The sequence below is a fragment of the Carassius gibelio genome, chromosome B15, assembly GCF_023724105.1.
Source record: "Carassius gibelio isolate Cgi1373 ecotype wild population from Czech Republic chromosome B15, carGib1.2-hapl.c, whole genome shotgun sequence".
NCBI lineage: Eukaryota > Metazoa > Chordata > Actinopteri > Cypriniformes > Cyprinidae > Carassius > Carassius gibelio.
The window spans coordinates 19,300,788-19,313,702 of record NC_068410.1 but is presented as its reverse complement, the minus strand read 5'-3'; the positions used below and the strand labels follow the sequence as shown (position 1 = coordinate 19,313,702).

The 12,915-nt window shown below is 36.6% G+C and overlaps 1 protein-coding gene across 1 annotated transcript in view; it reads left to right on the top strand.

Moving 5' to 3' along the window:
* Positions 1 to 12,915, top strand: part of LOC127972800 (1,4-alpha-glucan-branching enzyme) — a 163,257-nt gene that overhangs the window by 123,849 nt on the left and 26,493 nt on the right. The gene's annotated exons all lie outside the window — the stretch shown is intronic.

The window sequence follows — 12,915 nt, the reverse complement described above, 5'->3', positions numbered from 1 at the left end:
CATTCAGCTCGCCTTGGCTACTGCAATTTTCCTCCCTGTATATTTACAATAAAATGAAAAAGGATATCAAATACCACTGCCTCCTTTCGTTTTCATTTAAACATAATAACAGCTGCATAAATGTACTTAGTTCAGGGAAATATGTATATATACAGCCATTACAATGAAACGAAATATTATATCAATTGCCTCTTTTTATTTTAACATATAGATAAATTGAATACAGACCAAAGATTACCTGTTAGATTTACCCAAAATAAATTACATTTTATGTTTAACCACTAAAGAGACATCAGAGCCAGCAGCACATATCAGAACTACTAGCTGAAGTGAGACTGCTTTGGGTGGATACATAAGGACTGAGCTCCCGCTGATCGCATGGAGGCCACCGTCTCTGAAATCGGCTAAACACATTTTTAAATGGGTGCTGTCTTTATAAATAAACCACAGATTTGAGTTTTAAACAGCTACATTCTCACCTGAAATACTTTTAAAATTACATTTAATGACACAATAACAGTTATATTTTGAAAATGATCCGAATAAATGTTGGTTCAAATCACAATGCTGCGTGAACTCAACCAATTAGGATGTTTAGTGCCCAAGTCCCGCCCCTGAAAGTTCTGGAACTTTGAAAAAGTACCTCCTCGCCAGCAGGGACTTTCTGAGAGTCATTTTTTTTACCCAGAACTTTTAGTTCCTGGTTCCTGTGGTGGAAACACATCGAGTACCAGAACAAAGTCCCAAGTTCCTTGGTAAAGTTCCTGTGGTGGAAACCCGGCTAAAGTTATGAACGGCCTGATTTACTGCTGTCGGTCATGAAGGAGTGAGCGATTGAAGGCAGTGGCAGCTTGTCTTTAAAGAATTCTCCAGGTAAATACAACAAACTCAGGATAGAAAAAAAAATTCTGAGTTCAGAAAGTTTTACGGTAATGCACTTAGTTGGACAAGGCATTCAGAGGATTTCACAGAAAAGTGAAAAGTGGAACTACTTGATGGATGAAGTCAATGTGATTTCAAGTGGATGGAGTTTCTCTCTGAACGTGTCAGTAATTTTATTTCTGGTGGCCTTGCACATAAAACGCTTACAGATGTTTACTGCGTTTACGTGGTCATGACATGGCGGTACTTTGAAAGAGTGTGAATTTTGATGTTTATCTCTAAAACAGAACACAATGATGTGTAAATTTCTAAATACAGAAATATATATATACAGTATATATATATATATATATATATATATATATATATATATATATATATATATATATATACATATATATATATATATATATATATATATATACATATATATACATATATATTCAGTATATATATATCAAAAATGTTAAAGTTATAGTTAAAGACAACGCTGGTGTCCTTCCCTATAGAGTTTCATTGTCTGTTCCTCGCAGGTGTGATTGAGTCAGTCTGACCGGCAGCAAGGTGATCTTGCAAATGCAGGGAATTGGCAGAGATTAGATGGCAGACTGTGTAAATGATTCACTGAAGATGATTCACTTCCTCCTGTGATCTGCAGCCCATTTTACACCTGCCTCACCCTGTCTCACTTTGACGTTGCCACATTGTTTTAGATGAGGTCTGTGATAGAATAGGTGAGAATTATAATTGGTTTTTTTTTCAAAGCTCAAATCAGATTTGACATTCTGTGGTGCACCAATGCATAAATTATAGAAAATAGCTTTTAAAATATCCCAAAAATTAATACAGGAAAATTAATAAAAAGCAATGCTAAATTAATAATAATAATAAAAATTCACCCTCATGGAAATGAATTCTCCTCCTTATGAAAACCCTATAAGTTTTATTTCATCCGAGGAGCACAAGAATGAGAGATGAGAGGATGTGTATAACTGTCAAGTCACATAAAAGTATCATAGCAGTAATCCGTATAAAACTTGGGAGCTGTTTTTTTAAATCTTCTGAAGTCATATGATAGCTTTGTGTGAGGAAAGAGACTGAAGTTTAAGTTTGTAATTCAATAAAAATCCCCATTCCACCAAAATCTGGTGCTTTAATGATACGCGAGAACATCTTATGCCTCAACACTACACGAGAACAAAAAGAAAGAGATGAAATTGCGCAAAAACCTCATTGATTCTTACGTCTATGTGACAGATCTGAATGTGGGTATGTAAATGAAATTAAAGGAACTGTACCTGTTATTCAGTGGTGTCAAAAGTATTGGCATTCATTACTCAAGTAGAAGTATAGATACTAGGGTTTAAAAATACTTTTGTAGAAGTTGAAGTATCAACTCAAGCTTTTTACTCAAGTAAAAGTGTAAAGGTACTGGTTTAAAAAACTACTTAAAGTATACAAGTAAAAGTAATGTAAGGGAAAAAATGCCATTAAGAACAAAAGCTTGGGCCGTGCCACAGGGGCCTATTGTGCACTACCCCACCTCCTCAAAACAAACATTTTTCTAAAGGCCATAATGACTATAATGTTATATTAAAATGTTCATGTTGAAAAATTTGGGATGCACTATAGGCTACCTCTTTCAGCCACATATATGCCCATTGAAAATTAACGCATTTTAGTACAATGCAAATACATTAAAGTACTAGAGATATGATGACTAGTTGCCAGTAAGTATTGTTATGGTGCAAAAAGTCAAACTTCAGAGGCATGTCATCAATAACCTTTAATGGAATGTAAATGTACATCCAAGCTTAGCTGCAGGAATCTGCGAGGGGAATGGACAAGAACAGTGGTGCAGGCTTAGTAACAATTACACTTCTAAGGTTGTCTATATACAATAAACTTTATAGTGCTGTCAAAATGAATGATCAATCCAAGTGAGTAATCAAAACTAAAAATGAAAAATAACTCATAATCCTGATACCTTCTTGATTGATAGCTTCTTGTATTTGGTACATACGTCTGCTATGTCCAGTGTGGGAGGGGTAACGAGTTACAAAGTCGGTATAGCCTACTTATCACAACATTGTCAATCGCGTCATCAATCGCAAACGATAATTTATTAAAACGTCTCGCTACCGAACTACCTACAATAGCTTAATTTGCGGAGGAAGAAGAGAAAGTACTCATTTGGTAAATGAGCCAGTGAGAAATAATAACTTTTAAGTAAGGTCCAGTGTCTTTTCGATACTTTTATAATGGTACCGGCTCCTAAACGGTGCCTGAACCGATACTTTAAAAAAAAGAACCACAAAAAAAAAAAACTATGGATAACATTACATTACAAATATTTAGAATAAATCCATAACTTTCACCTTGAAAGTGAAAGATGTGCCTCCCTTAATCTAAGGCTAAAAAATGTAATTTACAATCTGGGTCATTATTTAATACAAAAGCACACATAATGTTTCTACTGTATCTCTGTCACTCACTCTGATATTTAGTTAAGATGAGTGCTGTCTGTCACTTGTCTTTAATCAGTTCTGTGAATTACTGTATTATCATTCTTTATAAAGTAGCTATAATGTCGTTTTTAAAATACAGTACTGTGCAAAAGTCTTATGGAAAAGAAAAAAAAATAGTATTTTCACCCCAAAAAAGGGTTTTAAGCCAGTTATTTATATCTTTTGCTGCAGTGTGTCAGTAGGAAATATCAGTTTGCCATTAATTTTAATAATAATCTAGTGCGATTTTGAATGCACAAGCAGTTTGATATTTTCTACTGACACACTACAGCAAAATATATAAATAGCCGAACACCATTCTTTTAAGTGAAAATACTAACGTGCCTGACTTTTGCACAGTAGTGTATGTATAAAGTACGTATGATTAAATTAAGTATATTTAAATAAGTGTAATTAAAGTATGTGTTCGTTGTGTTAAGGGCTAGATTGTCGCTGGAGGAAACGGCTGTGGTGTGATGAGCTGTGACAAGCGAAAACTTTACAGTAGATGAGAAAGCGACAGCTTCTTCGTGACCTTTTGTAAACCGTATTTATGACAAAAAACTGCACAGATACGGACATTCTAACAATCTATCGATAAACACACACCTTGTGTCCTCTGTCTCTGTTTGAGCTCAGGCTTCTGCGCCGCGGTCTGCGGATTGAAGAGCGTGCTGAAAGACGGAGAGGAGACCGGTCTGATGCCGGCTTCATATGAAATTTAAGCGAACTGACTCTGAGACGATCGGATACAGGTTCCATACCCAACCCTACTTTTAAGAAATATATATTTTTGATAAACAAACCCAAAACTGGCTATGTCCTTGCTGGAGTGTGATGTGATCTGTGTCATGTGCAGGTGCGATGGATCGCGTACAGACCAATAGGGTGTCGGGATGGTATATGTTTATACTTCTCATCCAACCACAATCCAATTCACTCCATCCGGATGGCGCGATTTATCTGAATAGGGTTTTTTTTTTTTTTTTTTTAATGATGACAAGCCGGAATGAAAACAAGCCGAAATGAAATAGCAGTAACGAAGCTATTTTTTAAAATGTAAGGAGTAGAAAGTACAGATACTTGTGTGAAAATGTAAGGAGTAGAAGTAAAAAGTCGTCTGAAAAATAATTACTCGAGTAAAGTATAGATACCCCAAATTTCTACTTAAGTACAGTAACGAAGTATTTGTACTTCGTTACTTGACACCTCTGCTGTTATTATACCTCCACACACCTGGTTATATATAGATCTTAAATTATAATATGACACATCAGTTAAATAAGTTAAAATCGGTTAAATAAGTAAGCTAACAGTTCTCCTCTGGCCAGACGAAACCAGCAGTTCACTTCCAGGCTGCAGCAAAGTCACATTGTGCAGAGAACTCATCTGGTTCATTTGGTCTTCTTGTCCCGTTGGCCATCTAGGAGATAAGGTCTTCACTGGGGATCTGTCTCTGGGGCTCTGAATCTCTAGGTGCTGATCCAACATCTGGGCTGGATATGTACTGGGTCTGGGTGACTGCAGTGACCCTCTGATCTGGATACAGACTGGATCTGGTGGCTACGGTGACCTTTGAATTAGAGAGAAACAGACTAATATTAGCGTAGATGCCATTCTTCTAATGATGTAGCAAGTACATTGGGTGTTATAGGAAGTGTTTCCAGTTCTGGTTTTCCTAATTAATGCAACCTAAAAATCATTTAACACATTTGGATATTAGAAATGTGTTAGTGTGTTATGTGTAAAACAGATTAAAAAAATGGGTCAATAATCTAGATTAAGTAACATCTGAAACAAACAATGTTAGGTAGGTTATTCCAGAGTTTTAGCGCTAAATAGGAAAAGGATCTGTCGCCCACAGTTGATTTTGAAAGTCTAGGTATTATCAAACTGCCAGAGTTTTAAGAACACAGTGGACATGGAGGACTATAATGGAATAAGAGTTTGCTCAAATACTGAGGTGCCAAACCACTCGGAGCTTTATAAAACCGCGTTTCCAGTGCTGGAACTTTACCCAGGAACTAGGGACTTTGGGCTGGTACTTGGTGTGTTTCTACCGCAGGAACCATGATCTAAATAAAGTTCTGGGGGAAAAAATGACCCTCAGAAAGTCCCTGCTGGCGAGGTAGTACTTTTTAAAAGTTTTTTTGTTTCACTAATTCCATTCAAAAAGTTTAACTTGTATATTATATTCATTCATTACACACAGACTGATATATTTCAAATGTTTATTTCTTTAAATTTTGATGATTATAACGGACAACTAAGGAAAATCCTAAATTCAGTATCTCAGAAAATTTGAATATTACTTAAGACGAAAACAAAGAAAGGATTTTTAGAAATCTTGGCCAACTAAAAAGTATAAAAATGAAAAGTATGAGCATGTACAGCACTCAATAGTTAGTTGGGGCTCCTTTTGCCTGAATTACTGCAGCAATGCAGCGTAGTGTGGAGTCGATCAGTCTGTGGCACTGCTTGTGAGAGGTGTTATGAGAGCCCAGGTTGCTCTGATAGTGGCCTTCAGCTATTCTGCATTCTTGTGTCTGGCATATCGCATCTTCCTCTTCACAATACCCCATAGATTCACTATGGGGTTAAGGTCTGGCCAATTAAGAACAGGGATACCATGGTCCTTAAACCAGGTACTGGTAGCTTTGGCACTGTGTGCAGGTGCCAATCCTGTTGGAAAATGAAATCTGCATCTCCATAAACTTGATCAGCAGCAGGAAGCATGAAGTGCTCTAAAATTTCCTGGAATACGGCTGTGTTGACCTTGGACCTCAGAAAACACAGTGGACCAACACCAGCAGATGACATGGCACCCCAAACCATAACTGACTGTGGAAACTTTACACTGGACCTCAAGCAACGTGGATTGTGTGCCTCTCCTCTCTTCCTCCAGACTCTGGGACCCTGATATACAAAGGAAATGCAAAATTTACTTTCATCAGAGAATATAACTTTGGACCACTCAGCTGCAGTCCAGTCCTTCTTGAAGTGAGACGCTTCTGACACTGTCTGTTGTTCAAGAGTGGATTGTCACAAGGAATGCGACAGCTGAAACCCATGTCTTGCATACATCTGTGTGTAGTGATTCTTGAAGCACTGACTGACAGCTTTGCATCACAGAAATAAATGATAATTTAAAGTATAATAAATTTAAAAACAATTATTTTAAATTGTAATAATATATCACAATATTACATATTTTTTTCTGTATTTTTGATCAAATAAATGCAGGCTTGATGAGCAGAAGAAACTTCTTTCAAAAACATTAAAAATAGTAATGTTTCCAAACTTTTGGTCTGTACTATATATATACATATATAATGATTAATATAATTCATTAAATTAATTATAATATTATTATTTTTATTATTATTATTATATTATTAATATTAACAAATATAATTTAATATATTGTTAAAATAAATGAAAATTAGAAATGTTGGCAGTTATAATAAAAACCGTTTATAAACTGGTTTTAACAATAGGATAATTATTACTGGAGTAATCAAATAATTGCTGATTAGGAATTATTGACTGAAATTTGTTCTGATTTTAATGCAATTCTATCATATTGATTCCATGATCTCAGTTCTGTTTAAAAAAATTCACCTGTAACCTGTATTTCCTTTAGTTTTGGAGAGCAAACGAGCTCAGACGACTCTAAAGAGTGGTTTTTAGAAAAGATGAGTTGAGCTTTGAGCATGTCTAGGGTGTCTGAGTATTTGTAATTGCTGTGTATCATCCTTGTCTTTTCCCAGGGTAGATAATCGACAGTAAAAAACCTTGGCACCCACTCAGACACCCAACTCTCTCTCCACAGCGCTGACAGAGTGCTAACAAAGTGTCGCTCCAACGAGAAGAGCGCTTGTGTGCGTGAACTGAATTCTTAATTCCCTCCTCTGTTTCTCAAATTCAGCTTTGCGGACCTCACTGAGCAGAGCTGCTCCTTTTGCAGCACTTGAATGAAGACTGGGATGGGACAGGGTGGGGAATAGGGTGCCCGATAAACTGGAACACTGTCTTTTGTACTGGTTCAAAAGAGTTATATTTCAAATAAAGTGTTTTGGAAAAATTGCATATTCTAAAATTTGACAAATCGGCATATTAATAATTTCTGAAGAATTATCTGACACTGAAGACTGGAGTAATGATGCTGAAAATTTATCTTTGCACCAGAGGAATCAAATATAAAAATATATATATATTGAAATAGAAAATAAAAATAGTATTATTAATTAAATGTGTAGATTTAAAATTACATTTAAATGTATGGGCCCTATTTTAACAATCTAAGCGCATGTTCCAAAGCGCAAGGTGCATATGCACTTAGGGTGTGTCCGAATCCACTTTTGCTTGGGAATGGTAAAAACGATCTGCGCACCCAGAGCATGGTCTAGAAGGACTGTCTGTAATTCTTTTAATGAGCAATGGGTGTATTTTGGGGCATAACGTGCAATAAACCAATCAGACTTTCTATTTGCACTTGCGCAATTGCAGATTCACTATTAACACGGTGGAATTTGCAAGTGCAAAGACTAAACGCATTTCCAAAGAGGAAACTGCTCGTGTGCGAGCAAATAGGTAGCCTTATTCTGATACATGCAATGACTATTCATTATAAAATGTAGGCAGTTTATATTTATGTAGCCTACACAATAATAATCTTTTATATATTTTGTGTGCTGCAGCATGTCCCTGAATGTTTAAAAAGCAAAGTGTACATGTGTTGTAGGCGCATGTTACTAATGCGCTCTTTAAATAACAAAAAAATACTGCAACATTGACTTTAGACCAGGTTTTAGTTGGTCAATGGTGCAGTTTATTTCAGTTGCCTCAAAATAGCAACGCGGCAACAATGCGGCTGAACATACCTTGTTTTTCAGACCAGCACGCCCATGGGTGCACACATTGGTGCAAATGCAATTGCTGTTTAAACAACGTGGTGAAGGACGATAAAATGATAACTGCGTTGAGCTGAAACTAGCAAAAACACTGAGTGTATGATAGGGCCCTAAATGGTGAACATTACAATCAGGGTTATTATGATGTTAACTGATTGACCTCTATATTTTATTTCAGTTAGTTGCCCAAGAAACATTCCTTATTTTAATGTACTTAAAATGTGCTTAAATAATTACTAATAAAAATGACAAAAACCCACAACAAAATTACTAAAACTTCAACTGATGTAATATGAGCTAAGCTTTAAGCATGTGTTTTAACGATATTCAGTTTATCCACCTTTATTTATTTAGTTTGATCTGAATTAACTCAAATTACTTTTCTTTTGCAATTGGAATAATTGCCATTTTAACCATACAGTATGTATGGATAAAATGATTGTTTTTAAATGTACACAAAGAATAATATTTATTTATTTTTATTTACAGTTTTATGAACAAGTCTGGGCACCCCTCCGAGGCTGCATAATAATTTACTCTGTCTTTTTAAGAAAATATCGTAGAGATATGCGATTCAGTTTTTTTGAGAAAGATGGATAATGTGATGTTTTTCAGACAAACATTTTTAGTATAGCAGTTTTGAGTTGTATGAAATAAAGTCAAATGAGAGAACTAGAGAGTGCCAAGGTTTGGCCACCCCTTTAATTGTAGTGATTGTAATACCTGTAGACACTTAATGCTGATTATTGCAACTCAAAATTGGCTCAATGGACATTAGACTGAAAATACAGGTGCAACAAATCATAAAAAGAATTATATTCAAGGTAGCTAATTGCTAGTTGTTCTTCTCTTTGAATTTCTTCTGGAAAGTAGCAACATTGGAACCTCAGAAGAACTATCTAAAGACTTAAAACTAGGATCATTTATCAATATCAATTAGGAAAAGAATACAAAAAGGTCTCTGTCTCCACAGTCAGAAATATAGTTAGAAAATAGAGGGCAAGACGCAGATACAGCGTTCTAGAATGACCATCCCAGTCCCCAGAGAGAGAGAAAAAAAGTGTAGGCCAACCTTCAAGTTCTTCTTTGCTGGAGTGTGTTTTCTCACAATACCTATATCAGGTATAGGGACATTCTATATGGTATTACCAAAGAAAGTCTTGACATTTAAGGCTCTTAAACCCTCAAGTTGCATGTGAGACGAGGAACCATCATTAAGCTATTCTAATAAGATATAAATCATCTTTGGAAAAGCGTAATAAAAACCATTGCAGCATTCACTACGAGGCTTTATTAGCTCCATCACATTTAATATCTCCAGCAGAAATCACAAGCACTATATCATCGGTTTTCAATATATCCTCCAGCCCTGCAAGGGACTTCAGTTGAAAAGCCGGTTGCATGGGCCGCCCGCTAATTTGAAACCGTTTCTCAGCAGGCTTCTAAAGACTAAAGCTGTGATTTCAGCCGAGCGCTGTTTACGTGCAGCTACAATCATACAGAACGCCCGCTGTGCTGCAAACAGGACCGCTGTTCAGTAACTCATCCCTGCTCCTCTGTCTATTTCTCTGTTTCTCTCTTCCTGTCTTTCTGTGCTGAGGGCCAGTCATATATTATTTACAATCTGTCCACTACTGCACACAGCAGGACACATACAATGTGTCTAGACACGAGCAGCTCAAGTGCTCCAGTTTCACCGATTTTCAGAAATGGTTTGTTTACATCAGTTTTGGTGCTTTAGAGTCGATGTGAAATCAGCATTGACCCAATTTACTTGACTTGAAAATAAGGACGCTCTCCATAAAGAATTAATTACAAGGAGTGGTTCACCCCAAAATGAACATTTTCTGAAAGTTTACCGACTCCTTAGATCATCCATGAGACCAGTAGATGTGTCAGAGGCCATTGGGCAGATTTGGCCATGGTGCCAAGGTCACACCTCTATTTGTTTTCTAAAGACATCCTGGGATTTGTTTATGACCACAGAAAGTCAGGAACTCATTTTAACGTCTCATCTGAAGGATGGTACTTTTTGACAGTATTGTGTCCCCATCACTATGCTGGGGCTTTAGGACCCACGCAGAACACAGGGTGGCAACAGGATGATATGGCTGCTGCATACATTACTTGCTCTGTAATAGATCATCTGCAGTGAATGGGTGCCGTAAGAATGAGAGTCCAAACAGCTGATAAACACACAACAGTAATCCACACCACTCCAGTCCTCCAGTTAATGTATTGTGAAGTCAAAAGCTCCTTATTTATAAGAAATAAATCAAGCATTGAGACATTTTGAACTTCAATTTTTGCAGCCGAAATGCAGGTCCATAATATTCCTTACTCCAGTGAAATCTCTTCTGAATGAGGAGAGAAATATGCACAGATCAAGCAAGTGCAAACAGTCCAAAATAATTCTAATCCAATATATATATGGATTTTGTTGACTTTTTTTTTTTTTTTCTCACTGGAGGAAGCGTTATTATGGAATATGGACTATTATTATTATAAGACATTAATTGATGGAATGGAGTCATGTGGATTTATTTGAGGACTATTTTGTTGTTTTAATCAGCTGTTTAGACTCTCATTCTGACGGCACCCATTCACTGCAGAGGATCCATTGAGGGGAGCAAATTATGTAATGATATAATTACTCCAAATCATTTCCAAAGAAGAATCAATCTCATCTTTATCTTGGATGGCCTGGGAGTGAGCAAATTTTCATTTTGGATGAACTTCTCCTCTCAGGACAAAAGACTAAAGTACTTGTGTTTATCATAACTATCATAACTCTTCATGTCATAATAGAATTTGTTTTGTTTGTTTTTTGGGTTGTAAAATTCATCCAGATCCTAAGTATGGCATCATGGGTTTCCAAAGGTCTGCCAGAATAGTTTCTACATTTGAGCCCTGAGCAAATCAGTGCTTAGTCATGAATAAGTAACTGTGGAAGTCAAAACACTGGCTAACTGATGAACACCGAATACAATAAAACCCTGCAGGCATCCTGAAGATCATCCAAATGTTCAGCGTGGTTTGAGAGGGTCAGCAGGGTGTGTGCTCTTGTGCCAACAAGTTTTCTCTGCATCCTGTGAAATCCCCCAGAATCAGGAGTTGTGTTTGACTAATAGTTTGTTATACTCAGTTTTCTGTTTTAATATATTTAAAAATGTAATTTATTATTTTGATGCAAAGCTGAATTTTTTTGTTTCATTACGTCTTCAGTGTCACATGATCCTTTAGACATCTTTCTAATATGCTGAATTGCTTCATTATCTTTTTAGGAGACTTGTATCCCTCCATTGAGACCACCTTATTCAGAGGCATACTTTTAGCTCTGAAATGAAAATAGACATGATTGGAATCTCTAACAAAACACTGAAGTTGTTTGTGTGTGCACTAAGGGATATAGTTCCAGCCCTCCATAACCCACAGTATCTCCTGAGCAGCAGTTTGGCGCCAGTATATCATGACAAGGAAGAGTATTGCCTCATCTCCAGTCCTCACTTATATATCTACTTCAGAGGATCTGCTTTTGTGCCAGCCATGTCGATGAAAATGTAACCCCTCGGATCTAGACTAGTTACAGTAAATTCCTCCAAAATGCAAGACTCATGTTACAGCTACATAGAGTGATGAACGGCTGCTGGAGTCGGATGTATTCCTTCCTTCAATCCTTGTACTCTACAAATGACTAAAAGGAGATTTGTGTTCATATATATATATATATATTAAATATACCAAATATTTGCATTTAAAGTGAAGGAAAGTACTAGAAGAATATTCTGGGCTAGATTTATGTGCTTGAATCAGTTGACTAAACTGTTATGAAAAATGAAGCAAATGAAGATATTGGCACGGATAAAGACAGACATTTGAAGGTTGCTTGTAGAGCTGTAGTCAAGTCCGGCTTTGTCGAGTCCAAGTCAAGTCCAAGTCCAGGACTAGTCGAGACCGAGTCAAGACCGAGTCCAAAGAGGTTCGAGTCCAAGTCAAGTCCAAGTCCAAAAGTTTCGAGTCCAAGTCAAGACTGAGTCCTAATGAGAGAAAAAAGGGTCCTCTTCAAGACCACATACTAAACTACTGATAATGTTTGTGATGCGAGAGACAGCATATCTCCTATTCTAAGAAAATTAATTTACATTATTATTTGTAATGATCAAAAAGCATGTGCAAAGTAAAAACTCTGTAGGACAGGGGTCTCCAAACTACATCCTGGATGGCCAATGTCCTGAAAAGTTTAGCTCCAGCTGGCGTTAACACACCTGGAAGATTAGTGTGTCTAGTAAGAGCTTGATTAGATGGTTCAAGTGTGTATAATTAGGGTTAAAGCTAACAGGGGCGTTTCACAAGATCCCGGCCCTATGCATAGGCGGTCCTGATGGGCCCCCATGCCCCCACCCATGAAAATATCCAGGAAAAATAAATTATATTTCAGATTCATACTTTTCAAGGGCCTGCTCTTCCTTTGGGGCCCTGGTAATCAGTACTGGTTTTACCCCCAGTCCAATCCTGGGAGCTAAACTATAAAGGACACTGAGTTTGGAGCTGTAAGGTCAAACTATTTTTATATACTTTATTTTCATTTTATTTACTTAATAATGCTGCTTTTG